Source organism: Balaenoptera borealis (assembly GCF_965194805.1).
Source record: "Balaenoptera borealis genome assembly, chromosome: 2".
Classification (NCBI taxonomy): domain Eukaryota; kingdom Metazoa; phylum Chordata; class Mammalia; order Artiodactyla; family Balaenopteridae; genus Balaenoptera; species Balaenoptera borealis.
Window position 1 is genome coordinate 49,646,945 of NC_138867.1, and position 19,436 is coordinate 49,666,380.

The 19,436-nt window shown below is 37.1% G+C and overlaps 1 protein-coding gene and 1 long non-coding RNA gene across 5 annotated transcripts in view; one reads left to right on the top strand and one right to left on the bottom strand.

Annotated features, from left to right (window-relative positions):
• The window catches only part of NDUFAF2 (NADH:ubiquinone oxidoreductase complex assembly factor 2), a 180,388-nt gene that overhangs the window by 65,032 nt on the left and 95,920 nt on the right, over positions 1-19,436 (top strand). The gene's annotated exons all lie outside the window — the stretch shown is intronic.
• On the bottom strand, positions 13,383-13,623 carry LOC309624479. The gene is made up of 2 exons (XR_014241962.1): positions 13,524-13,623; positions 13,383-13,428 (listed from the first exon to the last, which is right to left on the bottom strand). It is a non-coding gene; the product is annotated as an uncharacterized lncRNA (long non-coding RNA).

The following is a 19,436-nucleotide window of genomic DNA, read 5'->3' on the forward strand; positions in this document are numbered from 1 at the left end:
CGTTTAAATGTGTTCAGAGTATGTATCTATTGCTCTTCTACTATTTGTTAGAGATTCATGGTGTGGTTCAGAAACTGAGATTTGGAATAACACTTTTGCAAGCTCTGCTGTCACCAACAGACCTCAGCTCTTAGATCCTTTATTGAATCTGACTATTTAGTTTGGACCACATTTCTTTTGAGGTATCGACCTCTTTTTTAAAATTTATTTATTTATTTATTTTGGCTGTGTTGGGTCTTCGTTTCTGTGTGAGGGCTTTCTCTAGCTGCGGTGAGCGGGGGCCACTCTTCATCGCGGTGCGCGTGCCTCTCACTGTCGTGGCCTCTCTTGTTGCGAAGCACGGGCTCCAGACGCACAGGCTCAGTAGTTGTGGCTCACGGGCATAGTTGCTCCGAGGCATGTGGGATCTTCCCAGACCAGGGCTCGAACCCGTGTCCTCTGCATTGGCAGGCAGATTCTCAACCACTGCGCCACCAGGGAAGCCCTCGACTTCTTAATTTAGATTTTTTTAATGTGTAAATTCGTTGATTATGTTTTCTAATAGTTTTTTGCTTTAACTGTTTTCTTTCTTAGCATTTTTAAAATGTGAAGTGTTTTCAATCTATTATAAGATTAATAAATCTAAATTTACAAGTAAGATATGTTATATAATATCTAGATAGTTTAACAATTAATTTCCTCTGTTTTCCTCTTCCTTCCTCCCTTCCTTCCTCTTTTTCTTTTTTTCTTTAATACTTGAAAGCATATTGAAGATTACTTCTAATTCCCCAAATAACTGATGAGGTTTCTTATAGCAAAAGGTCAAGCAGTTTAAGGTTAAAGTTATGTAACCTTTCTATTTTAAACTAGAACATTAAGATTTTTCCTGAACCTACTTCTACCAAACACCCATTCTTTAGTTACCATTATTCTTTGCCTTAGGTACACCATTTCTCTGCCTCCTTAGCTCCTTTTCCTGGCTGCCTTATCACTGTCATCTCTTCTGGTTAGTTCCTTTGACTGCTCTTTTAAACTTAGTTTTGTATAGACTCCTTTATAATATTCATTATACTTATCAACCACTTCAGCTCATGTGAGAGTCATGGATATAGGTGACAAGTTCTGTACCTCTCAGCAATCATCGAATAACCATCATGCTTTCACATAGATAACTTCTAAGAAATTAGGTTTATATAAGGTTTTTTTGAACCTTAATTATTACACTATATGAAGACAGTGATGTAGATTTTTTATGCTATCTATGCCAATACATAATTAATTTATTACAGTACTATGGAAAATATTAAAGATATCCTTTCAAGTAGGGGCTTTATTATATATTATCCTTCATGATACAAATCTGTTTTATAGTCCATATGATACCCATTTTGTGGTATAGATTTAATTTTTATCATAAAATTGTTTACATTTTCATTTAATGGTACCTATAATTAGTAAACCTAGAATGACTTAGGACAGTTCTTGTATGATAAGTATTGAACCTTCTCTTATACTTGTAAGTACAATCTATTTATAAATTTATTCATTCCAGTATTTGTTCAACAGAAATTCAGGTTGTTCTGGCAATGATAACCTTAAACTCTCCTTAGATAGAATTATTCTTTCTTGGAATGTTTTGGTTCATCTGTATTTTTAAAAATCAGAGTAGGGATAAACCAAAGCTATACTAAGTAGACCACTTAGAAGGACGTTAAGCTTCTCACAAAAAAAGGAATAGGGAGAGGTTAGACAAACAAAAGGAGTGTCTTTATATTTAACTCTATAGGAAACAATTGTACGTAAATAAATAGCGCATACGCGTGCGCACACACACACCCCTGCTGCATATGATAAATCATTGGCTGAGGTTCTCACTTGTTTTGTCAGAAGGAGAGTGAAACATCTACTGTTCGTGGCCTAATTCTGATCATTAAGGAGAAAATTGATCAGTAAAGTAGAAAATTGAGAGAAGTCAGTATATAATTTTAGAGTTTATGGTAGCTAAGGAAAGCAGTGCTATAGAGAGTTAGATGTATATTCTAACCCATACATTAGAAGAGGAGTCTTCAGAAAGCTCTGCAGGAAAAATAGGTAAGTATTTATATTTCAAGAGGAATGGAAAAGGTCTAAAAAGAAATACTGACAGTATATCTGTTACTAATCCTAATGAGGAGATGGAAAGTCTGCTAAAGGCAGTGCTCTAACTAGTGTTTTAGAAGGGCAAGAACACAAAAATGTCTGTAACTGTAGCCACAGGAAATGTAATGGCAGCAAGATAGGGGGCCTGATGTGTTCCCACATAATCATCAAAATTCAACAAAACAGCATGTTCAAACTATGAACAGAACACAAAGCCAAGGACAGTTGCTCAAATCAATGAAACATACTCCTAGAAAGACTAAACCTCAAAAAGATGAGACTTTTAAGTCTCACAAACGACACAAAATGGCCATCTACTTTTATGTATGAATTTATGTAAGTGTATATATTTGGTTTTTCTTAGATGGGTAAATATATGTAGGTAACAAATATGTTCTTCTTTGATAACATTGAATATGAGTATTAAGTAGACACAAAAAGCTAAAACATTTGGAGCATAAAAATTTCAAAAGCTTAACCCATTACTTAAGAAAATAGTATATTTTTAATAGATGAAAGAGAACAAGACAGCTCTGTTCCCTTGTTTTTCTCTTATTTTTTGAGAAATGCTTTTAAGCGGAAAATATAAAACATAACATAGGCAAGAGGGAACATAAAGAAACTACTTAGGGAGACTTCTCTTGTGGCACAGTAGTTAAGACTCCTTGCTCCCAGTGTAGGGGGCCTGGGTTCAATCCCTGGTCAGGGAACTAGATCCCACATGCATGCCTCAACCAAGAGTTTGCATGCCACAACTAAGGAGCCTGCGTGCTGCAACTAAGGAGCCAGTGAGCCACAACTAAGGAACCCAAGAGCCACAACTAAAGGAGCCCACATGCGTCAACTAAGGAGCTGGTGAGCCGCAACTAAGGAGCCCTTGAGCTGCAACTAATGAGCCCATGTGCCGCAACTAAGGAGCCAGTAAGCTGCAACTAAGGAGCCTGCCTGCTGCAACTAAGACCCAATGCAACCAAATAAAAAATAAATAGATTAAATAAATAAATAAATGTTAAAAAAACAAAAAGAAAATACTTAGAAAATCTGTAAATGTTCCAAACTTCTGGAAAGACCATTCTTTATGCCTTCTTTTTTCAACCACAGAACAGCCCTTTCTCTCCTCTTCACTATAATGCCAAGAGGAACAAGACATGGGCCTGCTCCTGGAGTCTCAGCCTGGAATTAGAACTCCTCATATCACAACACTTCATTTTACAGTTATCTTTTTTTTTTTTTTTTTTTTTTTATTTATTTATTTTTGGCTGCGTTGGCTGTACCTTGCTGTGTGCATGCTTTCTCTAGTTGCGGCGAGCAAGGGCTACTCTTCGTTGCAGTGCGCAGGCTTCTCATTGCGGTGGCTTCTCTTGTTGCGGAGCATGGGGTCTAGGCACGCGGGCATCCGTAGTTGTGGCTCGCGGGCTCTAGAGCGCAGGCTCAGTAGTTGTGGCGCATGGGCTTCGTTGCTCTGCGGCGTGTGGGAACTTCCCGGACCAGGGCTTGAACCCTTGTCCCCTGCATTGGCAGGCGGATTCTTAACCACTGCGCCATTTTACAGTTATCTTATTCTGAGGCTTTCTTAACGCCGAACAAATAAAAAGAATGCCTTCAGTTCTTTTTTCTGTTTGTCAGTAATAATTAGACATTTATTTTCATTCATTGTATAGTCTGGAGCATCTGATTAGTCTTATGATGAAAAAATTCATGAGAAAGCTATCATATCCAAATAGAAGTTAAAAATCAGTTGTTATTTAAAATGCAAAATTGTTATAAGTAGGGGATACTTGAACTCAATTAGATAAATAATAAATAAGTTACAAAACTCAGTGGCTTAACACAAGCATTTATTTCTTGAATCAGGCAGCTGTCATTTATTTTATATTTTCATCACTTGGAAAAAATCTTCAAGGTTGACAGGGGGAGAAGAGAGCTAGCTGAAAGCTCACTTGGGATGATTTTAAGGGCTGGGCCTGGAAGAGGCATATGTCGCTTCTACCCATATTCCACTGACCAGAACCCAGTCATGTGACCTCCACAAACAGCAGGGGAGGCTGGAAGATGTAGAGGAGCTTGTGCATAATTGGTGAGCATGAACTATCTTTGCCACAGTTGGTTAAATCCAGTTACGTGAATGTTTATTGTGAACAGTGTGCATGTGACTTTTCTAGGCACAGGGTTAGAAAGATGAATAAGTCATGGTTTCTTCCCTCAAGTGAATCATAAACGAGTTCTAAAACTCATTGTAGACTATAGCCTGTATTTAGTTTTAGATTTTCAAAACAAATCCATTGCCTATTCTTAGTATTATGAGACTAATAAGTATTTTTTAAAACAGCCAAAAGATTTGTATACCATCTGTATCACTTAGGATTCAGGCAAGAAACAGATGGCACATTCAAATTAGATAATAAAGGGACTATGTAAAGGTGTGGGCAGGGTCTAGGAGGGAAACCACAGGGTGTAGGAAACCACAGGTGCAATACTAGAGGGTTAACAGCAGGGTGTCTTCACCATTTCCAAGCCTAAAAGGGTGAGGAGAAGTGGTTTCTTGGGCCTGGAGTTGTGACCTTGAGTAAGGGAAACAGCCAGCCCATTTGAATTTGTAGGGAATGCGCCAGCAAAAGAAATTCTCTGACCTTATTCTCCTCCTTCCTTCTAGTCTCCTGTTGGTATTCCCTAATATCTGAATCCCAGTAGAATCCAGAGGGCAAGGGAACCTTTGAAGTAATCCATATAGGTCAGCTTCCTAGGGCAGAGGGCAGAAAGGCAGGGACTGGATCTAGAGGGGCAAACAGCACACTATCCTAAGAAATCTTTTTTTCGTCGATTTAGCCGATATTTTCTAGGCCCTGTTCATTGCAAAGCTGTAAATACTATGGGGCATATACAAAAGGTATGCCTTTTCCTTCAAGGACCTTGCTTTCTAGTGAGGGAGGGGGAACCACAAACAAAAACTAAATTCAAAGGCAAGTCTCTAGAAGATTTGTGTTCAAGCAGTGGTCGAGTGCCACATGGAGCATTAGATGAAGTGTAAGTGGTGTAGTTCAGAAGAGAAAGAGATTATTGTGCCCTTGAATTGTTAGAGGAAGCTTTGTGAAAGAACCGAAACTTGAACTTGGCTATGAAAGGTTTACAGAGTTTTTATAGACAAGGAGGATAGAGTCATACATACATATAGCTTGCTCAGAGTACACTGAGTGTGGAGTCTAGTTGAAGGTGGAAATTCATACAGAAGTTAGTAAGAGGTAGGTTTAGAAATAGTTTGAGGTCAGACGTTAGAGAGTCATAAAGAGCAAACTAAGGAGTTTGTGCTTCTAAAAACCATCACGATGTTCTAGGACAGATTACAAGGTATTGTGTGGTAGAAGAGTTATGCAATGAAATAAATTTGGGAAATGTATACTCTCCCACCCTTGGATATATATAATGTGTCTTTAGTATATTGAAAGCTCTGAAAAATCTTGTACATAAACCACTTTTTCTGCTAAGCTTCACATGGCAAAAGAATTCTTTTTTTTTTTTAACTGAAACATGTTAAGATCTTGTGAAACTCTATTCTTCTATAAAACCTGTTTTGAGAAATGCTTCTATAGGTAACGGTAAGCCTTTGAATAGTTCTGAAAGAGTTATGACATGATTAAAGGGGTAATTTAGGGAGATTATTCTGGCAGTGTTATGCAAGATGGATTGGAGTGCACATGTTCATTTAGGAAGCTATTGCTACTGCAGTAATACAGGCAAATAGTGCTAGCCTGAAGTAAAGGGTGGTAGTGGGCTGTAAAAGATGCACACTTGGGAGGGGCATTTAGAGGAAAGAAATGATAACATGACTTTGACTGAATGTGGGTGATAAGAAGTAGGGAGGGAAAGTCAGAGAGAGAGGTAGAGGTCAGTAATGACACAAACTATGACTTTCAGGCCCAAATCTTCTAGTCTGTGTGAGTTTGTTAAACTGCAATCTATAATGTACACAGACCATCAAGAAGGAAGTATAAAAAAAGACATTTGAGAAGAATGTGTGACAGTACACAAAGGGCAACATAATGCCTATTCTGAAAATCAGTTTAAAAGAATGTGTCCTGGGAATAATTGTGCATCATCACCATGGTATACAAACTAATTGTGATTCAGGACTAGAAGAGCAGTGTTCTGATCAAACTAGGTTGATGGACCAGACCATTGGGATTATGTATACAGAGCCAACTCAAACTGTATACTTATTAGTTGTACCTGTAAACTTAGGATTTTTATTAAACTTCCCCCCTCGCCACAATTTTTGGCACAGAACCAGTCTAGAGTTAAGAGCCAACTGTATCTTGTTTATTTGAGGTTTTATTAACAGTATTAACCTAAGAACACTGCTAATTTTTATAGCACATTTCTCAACACCTTTTGAACCCCAATCATGTTAACAACCAGCTGCTGGCCTAATGTTTGTTTAGCGCCACATACTAAGGAAACCAGTGTTGGACAAAGAGAGAAATGCTATATAAATCTTTTAAAAATTATTTGTTATTAGGTCATAATCAATCATTCAAAAAGGGGGAAAAGCCCAGCAACAACTCTAACATTGTTTTCGGGAGTCATAGTTCTTAATTGATGCTCTCTTTGCAGCTGTTAACTTTCTTTTCATTTCATACGCTCACTGTCATTTGCCCATTTCTCTTCTGTGCTTGAGTGCCTTTCCCTTTATCTTCTTACATTGTGTTTTTATTTAGAGAAGACAAAGTACAATGTGATGCTTCTTCCTTATTACTTGCTAAATTCCTTGTTTACATGCTAAATCCCTATTTTAATGTAGTTTTGGGATAAATTTACTGAAAATATTCAGTGCTTATATTTTCAGTTTTGAATTTATTCATATTTTGACAGTAATTGGTAGAAAACTGTTTCTCACAGCTGACAGGCCAAGAAAAAAAAAAGCTTGGGGACAAAGCTAACACATGCCAGAGTGCTGAGGACCCATCAGATATTTAAAGAAGTGGCATTTGTACTTGCATTATTTAAGCTACTGTTGAAAAAGGGGGTGGGAAGAGACCATATTTGTAGCAAGCGTATTATAGAATTCATTTTCTAAAGAATCATGTTTTTGAAGAAGGTATAACATCTATCAGGCATTTTATGAAGCACACAAAACAAGTAGATAATAGTTCTCAAAAACAGAAACCATGAATGTTGTGACATAAATCTTTTTTTTTTTAAATCCCCAAACTCAAAGAAATATATTTACCTCCTAGAAAATAGTAATTAAGCCCAACTTTCAAACTGAATGTTAGTGAATAATTTTGTCATTTTCTACCACGGAAATACTATTTGGTAAACAGTACAAGGAAAGATATATTTAACCTGTTTTGCCAATTAGCTTAGATGTTAATTGTCAGACTGTGATTTGGGGGACTTCTGATGTCTTTAAGAATCCCTCAGGTGATGGGATAGCTGGTTCTTTTGGTTTAATGATTGTGACTGTATTTCTGTTCTTTCTGGCAAGTATGAATAATTACATTTAATAAAAATCAAACATCTCACTTATGTCTCATGAAAGAGAAAACCAACCTTGCCCTTAATTTGGATGAGATACACGCTGCTGCAAGCAGAGCTGGATAGAACAGTCATCCCTACTTTATTTTGTAATTTTTCATAGTACAGGGTGAAATTTTGAAGGGCCGTTGATATAGATCAAGACACAATAACTCTTTTGGACTTTGAAGATATTCTATCAAATCATCTCAGATCCATCATTGAAATGAAGATTTGCACACAGAACAGAACACTTTAAGAACTTTTAAGAAGTTACAAAGTTGTCCTCTTTCCCTGGCTTCAACCATGAAACACAAATTGTAGAACACTTTAACTTGAAGTTTACACAGTCTGACAAGTTTTTTTTGTTTGTTTTTGTTTTTGCTTTTTTCCCTCATACATGGTCAATGTAATGGGTTGAATAGTATCCCCTAGACGTTCTTGTCTGCCCAAAATAAGGTCTTTGCATATGTAATTAGTTAAGGTGAGGTCCTACTAGATTAGAGTGCGCCTAAATTCAATGACTAGTGTCTTACAAGAAGAGGAGACAACACACAGAGAAGAAGGTCTTTTGAAGATGGAGGCAGAGACTGCAGTGATGCAGCTACATCAGAAATGCCAAGGAATGCCAATACCACTAGAAGATGCAAAGATGGAATCTTCCCGAAGTCTTCAGAGGGAGCATGGCCCTGCCTACACCTTGATTTTGGACTTCTAGACTCCAGAACTGTGAGAGAATACATTTCTCTTGTTCTAAAATACCCAGTTTGTGGTATTTTGTTATGACAACCCTAGGAAACCAAGACAGTATTCCTAACCATTCTCCTATAAACGTATTATGTTTTACTACTTACTTTTACATATTTGTCCTGTCTACTATACTGTGAAGTCCTTGAGGACAAAACCATGTCATACTCATCCATAGTAGGCACATGATTTAGTGTCCCCCAAATATTTATCACATAAGTCTGTGGGCACATTTATTTTTTAAGGTTCCCAAATGTATTCTTCCTGAATAAACATGTTAGTTTTTTATTAAATTTGCATACTTGAGGAAGATAAGAATGTAAATAATCATAAGGATATTCTGTATGGAAAAGGTTGGAGATAATTGGCAGGCTTAGGCTTCTGTAGTTAGCAAAGGTATGCTAGCTGTTACTACCACTTTTAGATCCCATTCATATGAAAGATAAGATCTGAAGTGAATTTTAAAGTAAATGACATTTCTAAAGGGCTGTCAATCTGAATTCTCCAGAGAATATTCAGTTTGTCACAATTTTGCTCTAACATTATAGAGCACAACTGAAAATAAATGATTGCTTAACTATCAAAATTTTGTCCAAAGCACATATCATTTATAAAGATTACATTTTAGTAAAAAGACTAAAAAACTTAATTTAAAGTAAGATGGTATTTTATGAAGAACTGACATTCCAAAATAACATCTAAATGGATATATAAAAATTTAAAATTTTTAATCTTAAAGGCTTAGCTTATAGCCTAAATTTCTAAGATATGAAAAATGGTCATTAAATAATATTCTTATGTCTCAATTTAAATATATTCTCCATTTGCTAGTATCATTTTTTTTGTCTCTCTTTAATTACAAGTAGTTTTAAATTGTCCCTTTGAATATTTCTTACTCAGTAGTTGAAATACTGCCAATAGAGGCACTAATGACTCTTTGAGGTAGTTGTAGGTCGTTTTCACCTGTCCCATTTTTTTTCACGAATTTTAATATACAAGAATTCCTAGTCTTTGTATATTAAATTCTCACCCTTCTTATAGAGACTGTAAGTAAGAAATATTAATTTAACTCATTACAGGAAATGGACCAGTACTAGAATAAGAGATTGCCAATTTTGAAAACTGGCAAAGACTTAAATGTATGTATTTTTACCTACATAAATAAATTATGAATTATAAGCAAAATTTAGTTTATCCAACTGGGTGAATAAACGTCTTTTGTAATGGCTAAATCTTATGGGCAGTCACTCAAATTATCTTCTACTAATAAGGAGAAAAGAGTCATTGTTTTTAATTAGTAGAGGACATCTTTTTAGAGATTTGTTCACCATGTTTCCTAGAGGAAAGTGATGATTTTAAGGGCCACTTGGTAATTATTTTCTTTCTGCTTTCCAGTGATGCTTTCACATGCCATGAATCAAAATAAAAATCTCTGTGGCAGCCATGGGCAAACTAGGTATGCTTCTTGAAGCCTGACAGTTTCCCTGACATATCTTGTGAGTGAATCATGTGGATGAAATTACCCATAATAAACTCAAATTAAAAATCTAGATATGAGCAAGTAGATTTATAACTATTATTATGCTGGAGTCTTCTTTAGAAATGTATTTTTACTTTTGGACTTAGTACTATTATTCTAAGTACCCAAATGATCCCAGTAACCTTGATAATGCTGTTTTAACCATAGGAGATTTTTACCTTCAGTTTGAAATTTGTTGGTCCTTTATAAACAAATAATTCCATGATTGTAATTTAAATTCCTCTTAAACCCAAGTGCTTATCATTAGTGGGCCAGTACCATAAATTGTACATATACACAGTGGATGCAGCTGTAAAAAATAATGAGGGTATGCTTTGTGTATTAATATGAAAGGGACTTCCCTGGTGGTGCAGTGGGTAAGAATCTGCCTGCCAATGCAGGGGACACAGGTTTGAGCCCTGGTCCGGGAAGATCCCACATGCCACGGAGCAACTAAGCCCGTGTGCCACAACTACTGAGCCTGTGCTCTAGAGCCTGTGAGCCACAATTACTGGGCCCACATGCCACAACTACTGAAGCCTGTGCGCCTAGAGCCTGTGCTCCGCAAGAAGAGAAGCCACCACAATGAGAAGCCCACACACCACAACGAAGAGTAGCCCCCGCTCGCTGCAACTAGAGAAAGCCCGTGCACAGCAACAAAGACCCAACGCAGCCAAAAATAAATAAATAAATTTATATTAAAAAATATATATATGAAAGAAATTCCAATATATGTTACTAAGTAAAAGGAAAAGTGCAGAAAAGTTTGTAGAGTAAGTGATTTGTGGAGAAACAAAAGAGGTAAAATTATATGTGTGTGTATGTGTATATACATACATATAAACTTTTATATTGACTTTTGTGCATAAAAGTAATTTCTGGAAAGATAAACTAATAAAGAAGGGTTGCAAGCTGTGTGCAGGGATGGGAACTCAGCCAATAGGACATAGGCATAGGAGGGAGTTTTTTCACTGTAGACCATTTTATGCTTTATGTTTGAACCATGTGAATATATTACTTAGAAAAGGAGGGAGGGAGGGATGAGGAAGGCAGGAAGGAAGGGGAAAAAGAGGAAAAGAAAGTGGGGGAGAGAAAGGGAGGAAGGGAAGAGAAGAAAAGAAAATTCTGTTTTTAAAAGTATGCTGGTTGAATTCTTCTTTAAGAGAAGCCCAGTAAGCGAAAACAAACTTTAAAAACAGTTGCTTTTGGGGATTGATGTGAATTAATCATGAAAATATATAGAGCACCTGTTAGGTATAAGTTGCCATGTACTGGCAATTAAAGATTCCATGCACTGTCCCTTTGAATCATGGTATGACTCTGATCTCCCTTCAGAGTCTTTCAATCAGTAAATTAACTTCATTGTTCTTCCAACTTTCCTGTAGAAGTTGTAGTTTCTAAATTTCATATCACCCTGCTCACCTCCGTCTAGTTGTCCTCCAGTGTATCAGTGTGCTTTGTAAAAAGCCAGGGTGAATATGACAACAAATGTTCTAGATTGGTGTGACTAGCTCTGGTTTACAATTTTTGCAGTTTTACCAGCTTTGGGGATATCTTTGTCAAAATATGGACAACTATCAACCTTTGAACCTGCTGCTCTGCCTTTGGGCAGGATATGTCTAAGTAGGTCCCTGCTCTCTAGGGCAGCATAGCAAGCATGCAGTTTTATTCCACAAGATATTCTCATCAACTCCATGAAGATATCTTTCCATAAAAGGAACTGCCTATTATTGTGAGACTTGATGAAATAGAGTAATCCTATGTAACCCTTTCCTGTCTGAAACACAAGGCCTTCTAGCAATCTTACCAGTTACCCAACTCTGTCTTCCCAATGTCCGTTCTTGAGTTCAGCTCAGGCTAACTTCACCAGTAAACCTGCCTGTCTATCCCCAGTGCAGATGAACTGAGCCTTAAAACTTACAGACTTCCCTACTATGAAGAACCAGTTGTATAGGCTCTTAGATTAGATGAGCTTGGATCATCAAGTGTACCATTCCATTGAGAACAGAAGCTTGGACATAATTATATTTCATGTATTGTGCTCGTATGTTCATTTGGCCGTTTGCAGTGATGTATGCTTTGTAGTGATTAGAATCCTTTCCTAGGTTTTAACCACTTGGTACTCAAAAGATGCACCTTAATATGGCACCTTCTTTCATGCGGGTTGATATTTTATGTCAGTATCTTCCTACAATCACAATTTTAGATGAAGCGTTTTCTATTGTTTAGCTCCAGCTCATTTCTTCAGACAAAATGTTATTTGGCCTACCAGTGGAAAAAAACTAAAAATGGAGGTCTTTTGGTTGAAGTGGAGGATTTGTTGGAAGAAGGAAGGGATTTCCCTGGAACCTTGTCCCTTCCAAGGCTGCCCTTGAAATATTGTCATGGAATCCTTTAGGTTTAATTTGACTTCCATTGTTGTATCTAGAAAAATCAAATTAATAGAAGTAAGGTTAGATTGGCCTTATTTGACAGTCTTAGGAGGATGTTGTAGAGCTTTCCATTTAATAGGATAGTAATTTTGATTACCAGCAGTTTAGGTACTTTCTTAATATGAACTTATTTTTCTTATCAAGGTACTTACTCGTCTAGTGAAACATGGCCTTTCTTTTTTATCTTTGAACATTTTTCTGTGTATCCCACCCCAATTCTGTGTATTCAATGGAAATAATCATCTTTGGGGCCTGAATGTTGGTAATAAATCCAATATGGCCCTACCAAAAGCCATTTATGAATAGAAGGATGCCTTCTCTGTAGGCAGTCTTTTAGAGAAGGATGTGTTAACCTAAATAAGAAATAATTCTTCAAATGAAGTAGTGCACATCTGTGGGAATTGTAACCAGTGTTTGTACTGATACTTTGGATGTCAGTGTTTTATTTTTATATTTTTACCTTTTAATTTTTTTCTAATTATAAAAGTAATACAAAAATAAAAATATTTAATATAGACGTCAGAAGTCTACCAAAATCCTTCCTCAACCCCTTGAAATAACCACTTTGCAATTTGGGGTGTGTTTATACAAGTTGGAACAGAATAACCATTGAAATTCCAGTGATTTATATGACAGAGATTTCTTTCTCAGTTGCCTACTCCAGGTTGGGGGTGAGAATGTTGTCAGTTCCACTTAGGGATCCAGGCTGATGGAGAGATTCCACCATATTGTTGCTGCAACATCTAGAACATGTGGCCTCTTCAGATACTTTGGTAGGGAAAGAGCTCTGGAGCCCTGGAGGAGAATTTCTTTTTAATCTATGCTTCTTTAATTTTTAATGAGGTTGTGCATCTCTATCTGTGTATTTATATCCTTCTCTCCTATATAAAGACTATTAATGTCCTTTGTTCATAATTTTATGTTTGTTCTCCTTTTTTGTTCAACCTATTTGTATATTAGAAACATTTAGCCCTTTGATTTTTTTTTATTGGAGTATAAATGCTTTACAGCCCTTTGATTTTTAATTGGTTAAACATCTTTTTTTTTTTTTCCAATTTTTTCTTTGGTCTTTTGACTTTGTTTAATGGTATTTTTTTTTTGCTCCCTAAAAGTTTTTTTTTTTTTTTTTCTTCCCACACACACACACTGTATTTTATTTTTACAAGAGATAAATCGACTGACACCAAGCATTGTACATGGATAAAAGTTTTTTATAAAGAAAATTGTGCAGCACTTTTCGTTAAAGTTTCTGGGTTGTCATTTATAGAAAGGCCTTTCCCAATTGAAGATTTTTTTTTTAATATTCATGTCTGAAATATTAAACTTCAAATAAGGCATCCCCAAAATATAAGGGTTTGCTTTCCCTAGGCCCCAGAGACTATTTTGTGGGTTCCTCTGCACATTTTGACTTCTTACAGTTATATTTAACCGTAGTCTCTGATATCCATTTTGCTATATATTTCTTATCTGTCATAGCATATAAGTGAAATAATATTGACTGTATTCCCTAGGCTGTACATTAAGTACCTTGACTGATTTATTTTATAACTGGAAGTTTGTACCTCTTAATCTCCCTCACCTATTTCGCTCATTCCCCCATCCCTCTCCCATCTAGCAACCACCAGTTTGTTCTCTGTATCTATGAGTCTGTTTCTCTTTTGTTATGTTTGTTTATTTGTTTTTTAGATTCCACATATAAGTGGAATCATATGGTATTTCTCTGACTAATTTCACTCTGCATAATACCTTCCAGATCCATCCATGTTTTCGCAGATGGCAAGATTTTATTCTTTTTTATGGCTGACTAATATATCGTGTGTTCTTTATCCATCATCTATCGATGGCATCTGGTCCTGGACTTTTGTTTGTCAGGAATTTTTTAAATTACTGATTCAGTTTCATTACTGGTAACTGGTCTGTTCATATTTTCTTTTTCTTTCTGGTTCAGTCTTGGGATATTGTATGTTTCTAGGAATTAATCCACTTATGTCATCTATTTTATTGTGTATAAGTGTTCACAGTAATCTCTCATGATCCTTTGTATTTCTGTGATATCAGTTGAAACTTCCCCTATTTTATTTCTGATTTTATTGATTTGGGCTCTCTCGCTTTTTTTCTTGATGAGTTTGGCTAAAGGTTTATCAGTTTTGTTTATCTTTGCAAAGAACCAGTTTCATTGATCTTTTCTATTGTTTTCTTAGTCTCTATTTCACTTATTTCTGCTTGATCTTTATGATCTCTTTCCTTCTACTAACTTTGGGTTTTGTTTGTTCTTCTTTCTCTAGTTGCTTTAGGTGTAAGTTTAGGTTGTTTATTTGAGATTTTTCTCGTTTCCTGAGGTAAGCTTGTATTGCTGTAAACTTCCCTCTTAGAACTGCTTTTGCTCTGTCCCGTATGTTTTGGATCGTTGTGTTTTTACTTTCATTTGTCTCTAGATATTTTTTGATTTTCTCTTTGATTTCTTCAGTGATCCATCAGTTGTTTAGCCTCCACGTGTTTGTGTTTTTTGCAGTTGATTTCTAGTCTCATAGCATTATGGTTGGAAAAGATACTTGATGTGATTTCAGTTTTTTAAAATTTACTGAGTCTTGTTTTGTGGACTAGCTTGTGATACTGAGGAATGTTCCATGTTCATTTGGAAAAAAAATGTGTATTCACCTGCTTTTGGTTGAAATGTTCTGTATATATCTATTAAGTGCATCTGATCTAACGTGTCATTTAAAGCCAGTATTTCCATATTGATTTTCTGTCTGGATGATCTGTCTATTGATGTAAATGGAGTGTTAAAGTCCCCTACTATTATTGTGTTACTGTCACTTTCTCCCTTTATATTTGTTAATATTTGATTTATGTATTTAAGTGTTCCTATGTTGGGTGCATATATATTTACAATTATTATATCTTATTGGATTGATCCCCTAATTATTATGCAGTGTCCTTTGTTTTCTTGTTACAGTCTTTGTTTTAAAGTCTATTTTGTCTGATATAAATATTGCTACCCCAGCTTTCTTTTTGTTTCCTTTTGCATGGAATAGTTTTTTCCATCCCCTCACTCTCAGTCTGTGTATGTCTTTAGATCTGAAGTGAGTCTCATGTAAGCAGCATATATGTGGGTCTTTTTTTTTTTTAAATCCATTCAGCCACTCTGTCTTTTGATTGGAGCGTTCAGTCCACTTACATTTAAAGTAATTATTGATAGATATGTACCTATTGCCATTTTGTTCATTGTTTTCTGATTGTTTTTATAGTTTTCTTGTTGTTGTTGTTTCTTTCTTCCTCTGCTCTCTTCCCTTGTGATTTGGTAAATGTCTTCAGTGCTGTGTTTGGATTCCTTTCTTTTTTGTGGGTTTGTATCTACTATAGATTTTTGGTTTGTGGTTACCATGAGATGTGTGTGTGTGTGTGTGTGTGTGTGTGTGTGTGTGTGTGTGTGTGTATGATTATTTTAAGTTGGCTGATCTCTTAAGTTTGAACATATTCTAACAATTCTGCATTTTTATTCCCAACACGTTTAATGTTTTTGACAAATTTTACATCTTTTTGTTTTGTGTATCCCTTGACTACTAATTGTGGATATAGTAGTCTTTTAATTTTACTAATTTTTTCTTTAAACCTTCCTCCTAGCTTTATAAGTGGTTGATCTACTATCTTTACTGTATGTTTACCTTTACCAATGGGATTTTTCCTTTTTAAATTTTCGTTATTTTTAGTTTTTTTTTTTTTCTTTTCCACTTAAAGAACTCCCTTTAACATTTGTTGTAAAGCTGGTTTGGTGGTGCTAAACTCTTAGCTTTTGCTTGTCTGTAAAATTTTGATCTCTCTATCAAAGCTGAATAAAAACCTTGCCAGGTAGAGTATTCTTGGTTGTAATTTTTTCCCTTTTATCATTTTCAGTATATCACACCACTCCCTTCCAGCCTGCAGTTTTTGCTGAGAAGTAAGCTGCTAGCTGTATGGGAGTTCCCTTGTACATAACTTGTTTTTCCTCGCTGCTTTTAAGGTTCTCTCTTTATCTTTAATTTTTGCTATTTTAATTATAACGTTTCTTGGTGTGGACTTCTTTGGGTTCATCTTGTTTGGGACTGACTCTCTTTGCTTCCTGCACCTGGCTGTCTGTTTCCTTTCCCAGGTTAGGGAAGTTTTCACCTATAATTTCTTCAGATAAGTTCTCTTCCTTTTTCTCTTTCTCTTCTCCTTCTGGGATACCTATAATGTGAATGTTAGTCTCAGAGACCTGTTAAACTATCCTATTTTTTTAAATACTGTTTTCTTTTTAGTTTGGGTGATTTTCACTTCTGTCTTCCAGTTTATGAATTTATTTCTTTATGTCATCTAATCTACTATTCTTTCCAGTGTATTTTTTATTTCAGTCATTGTATTTTCAACTCTGTTTGGTTTTTCTTTATAGTTTCTAATTCTTTGTAAAACATCTTGCTGTGTTCATCCATTCTCCCTAGTTCATTGAGCATCATTACCTTGAACTCTTTATCAGGTAGATTGCTCATGTCCATTTCGCTTTAGTTCCTCTGGGGTTTTGTCTTGTTCCATCATTTGGAACATATTCCTCTGTCCTCCTCATTTTGCATAAGTCAGTGTGTTTATTTCTATGTATTAGGTAGGTTGGTTACATTTCTCAATCTTGGAGAAATTGCCTTTTGTAGGAGATGTCCAATGGGGCAGAGACATCCAGTGGGGCTCAGTAGCACATTCTCCTCTCGTTACCAGAGTTGTACGCTTTAGGGGTGCCTCCTATGTGGGCTGCATGGGCCCTTCTGTTGTGCAGGGCTGACTACTGTGGGTGTGTCTGTAGGTGGTATTGGCCCCTGGCCTGGTTGGCTGCTAATACCTGCCTTGTGCTATGGCTGCTGGCCCTCTGGTGGGCGGAGCTGCATCACAGCACCACTGACTGTGGGGGCCTGGGGGGTCCTGGGGCTAGCGCCAGCCTTCTGGTGGTCAGGGCTAGATTGCGATGCAGCTGGATGCTCGACCCGGGATAGTCCGGAACTGGTGCTGGCCTGCTGGTGGACGAGTAAGCCCCCATCACTAATAGTCTAGAAGGAGGACTCCAGGATGGTGCTTGAGCCCCACTGTCCTTGTGGTGGAACAGAAACTCCCCAGAATGGCTGCCACCTGCATCTGTGTGCCCAGGGGGAGTCCCAGTAGCCTCCTGCCTCTCTAGGAGCTCTCCAAGATCTGCAAGTGTGTGTGACCCAAGTATCTTTATGTTTTTTCCTATTCTTTTTAAAAAAAATATTTATTTATTTATTTATTTTTATTTTCTTTATTTTACTTTATTTTTTTGGCTGCGTCGGGTCTTAGTTGTGGCACGTGGGATCTTTCATTGTGGTGTGGGCTCTTCGTTGTGGTGCGCGGGCTTCTCTCTAGTTGTGGCATGTGGATTTTCTCTCTCTAGTTGTGGCATGCAGGCTCCAGGGCACGTGGGCTCTAGTTGCGGCACACAAACTCTCTCGCTGAGGCATGCAAGCTCAGTAGTTGTGGTGTGTGGGCTTAGTTGCCCTGCAGCATGTGGGATCTTAGTTCCCCGAACAGGGATTGAACCCGCATCCCCTGCATTGGAAGGCAGATTCTTTACCACTGGACCACCAGGGAAGTCCACCAAGTTTCTTTAAATGACTGCCTCTGTGCTAGGACTCAGAGAATGTGAAATTTTGCATGTTCCCTTTAAGAGTGGAATATCTACTTCCTACAGCCCTCTGGCTTTCCTGTACACAAGCCCCACTGACCTTCAAAGCTGGATGTTCTGGGGGCTCATCTTCCCAGTGCAGGACCCCAAGGCAAGGGAGCGCACTGTGGGGCACAGACCCCTTGCTCCTTGAGGAGAACCTCTACAATTGTGATTATCCTCCTGTTTGTAGGTCACCTACCAAGGACTATGGGTCTTGACTACCACATCTCTACCCCTCCTTCCTGTTTCTTTGTGGTTCCTTATGTCTTTAGTTGTGGAAAATCTTTTCTGCTAGTTTGCAGGTTGTTCTCATAGATAGTTGCTCTGTAAGTAGCTGTAATTTTGATGTGTCCATTTGGAGGAGGTGAGCTCAGGGTCTTCCTTCTTCTCCATCTTGGCCACCTCACCTTTGAACTTCCTACCGACTTTTCTGAGTTGCTCCTTTGATCCTGAAGTCACCAGACTCTGCAGGGCACCAGGCTAATCAGAACTTCAAGAGTGTCAGAACTTTCCCTTGCCTACCACTCCCCTTCAGCAGCAAAACTGCCAGTTCTTAAACATAATCTTACACTCTGGTGAAAACCTTCTACTCTCACTAGCCTCATAACACCCTAGGGAGAGCACTAAAACTTCTGTGTTGCTTCTCTTTTGAGGCTTCATGCAATATCTGAATGTTATCTCTTTAAGTTCAATATAAAAAAACTCTTTATTTGGCTTGTAGTATGATTTTTAAACTATAATCAACCAATAGAATAATTTATAGTAATAGGTAATACATGTAATACTAAGTGCCAAGTCACTAAATTATCCTGTTACATTTTATCTTATTTTTCCTGTTTTATAGATAGGGACAGTGGGGCACAGGGAATTCAAGTAGTACTAAAGAATATAACCTGGTAAATTGCAGATCCATGTGGTCTGGCTCCAGTATCTGTGCTCTTAACCAATTGCCTATGCAGTGTAAAAAAAAATCTACATTTATTCAGCATTTGTTTTTCAGCTTAGCTGGTGTCAAGGTAATCTTAGCTATTTGTAGAGACCTGCAAAGTAAAACACTGCCATAACTGTTTGAAATGAGGGTGGACCTCAGTAATTTCTGAACCAACCCACAGTTTGTACTAGATGCATACTACCTGTGAACCTCAGTGCTGTAACAACCACATTTTTCTCTCTGATGTTTCATGTTGTTTAAACCATGACTAGAACATTGTCTTTGTCAGGTAGGATTATAACCTTCCGCAGAGCACACAACCTAAAAAAGAATCGACCCAACTATTCCCAGAATAGAATCTCATCCCAGTAGGGTTTCCTACTGAGATATTAAGGTCAGGTCAGGAAAAGTAAAGGGAGTGAAATGGAGTGTTTGGTGGTGCTGTATATGCCTAGAGTCAGCTTACGTGGCATTTATGTAAGGGTATATACT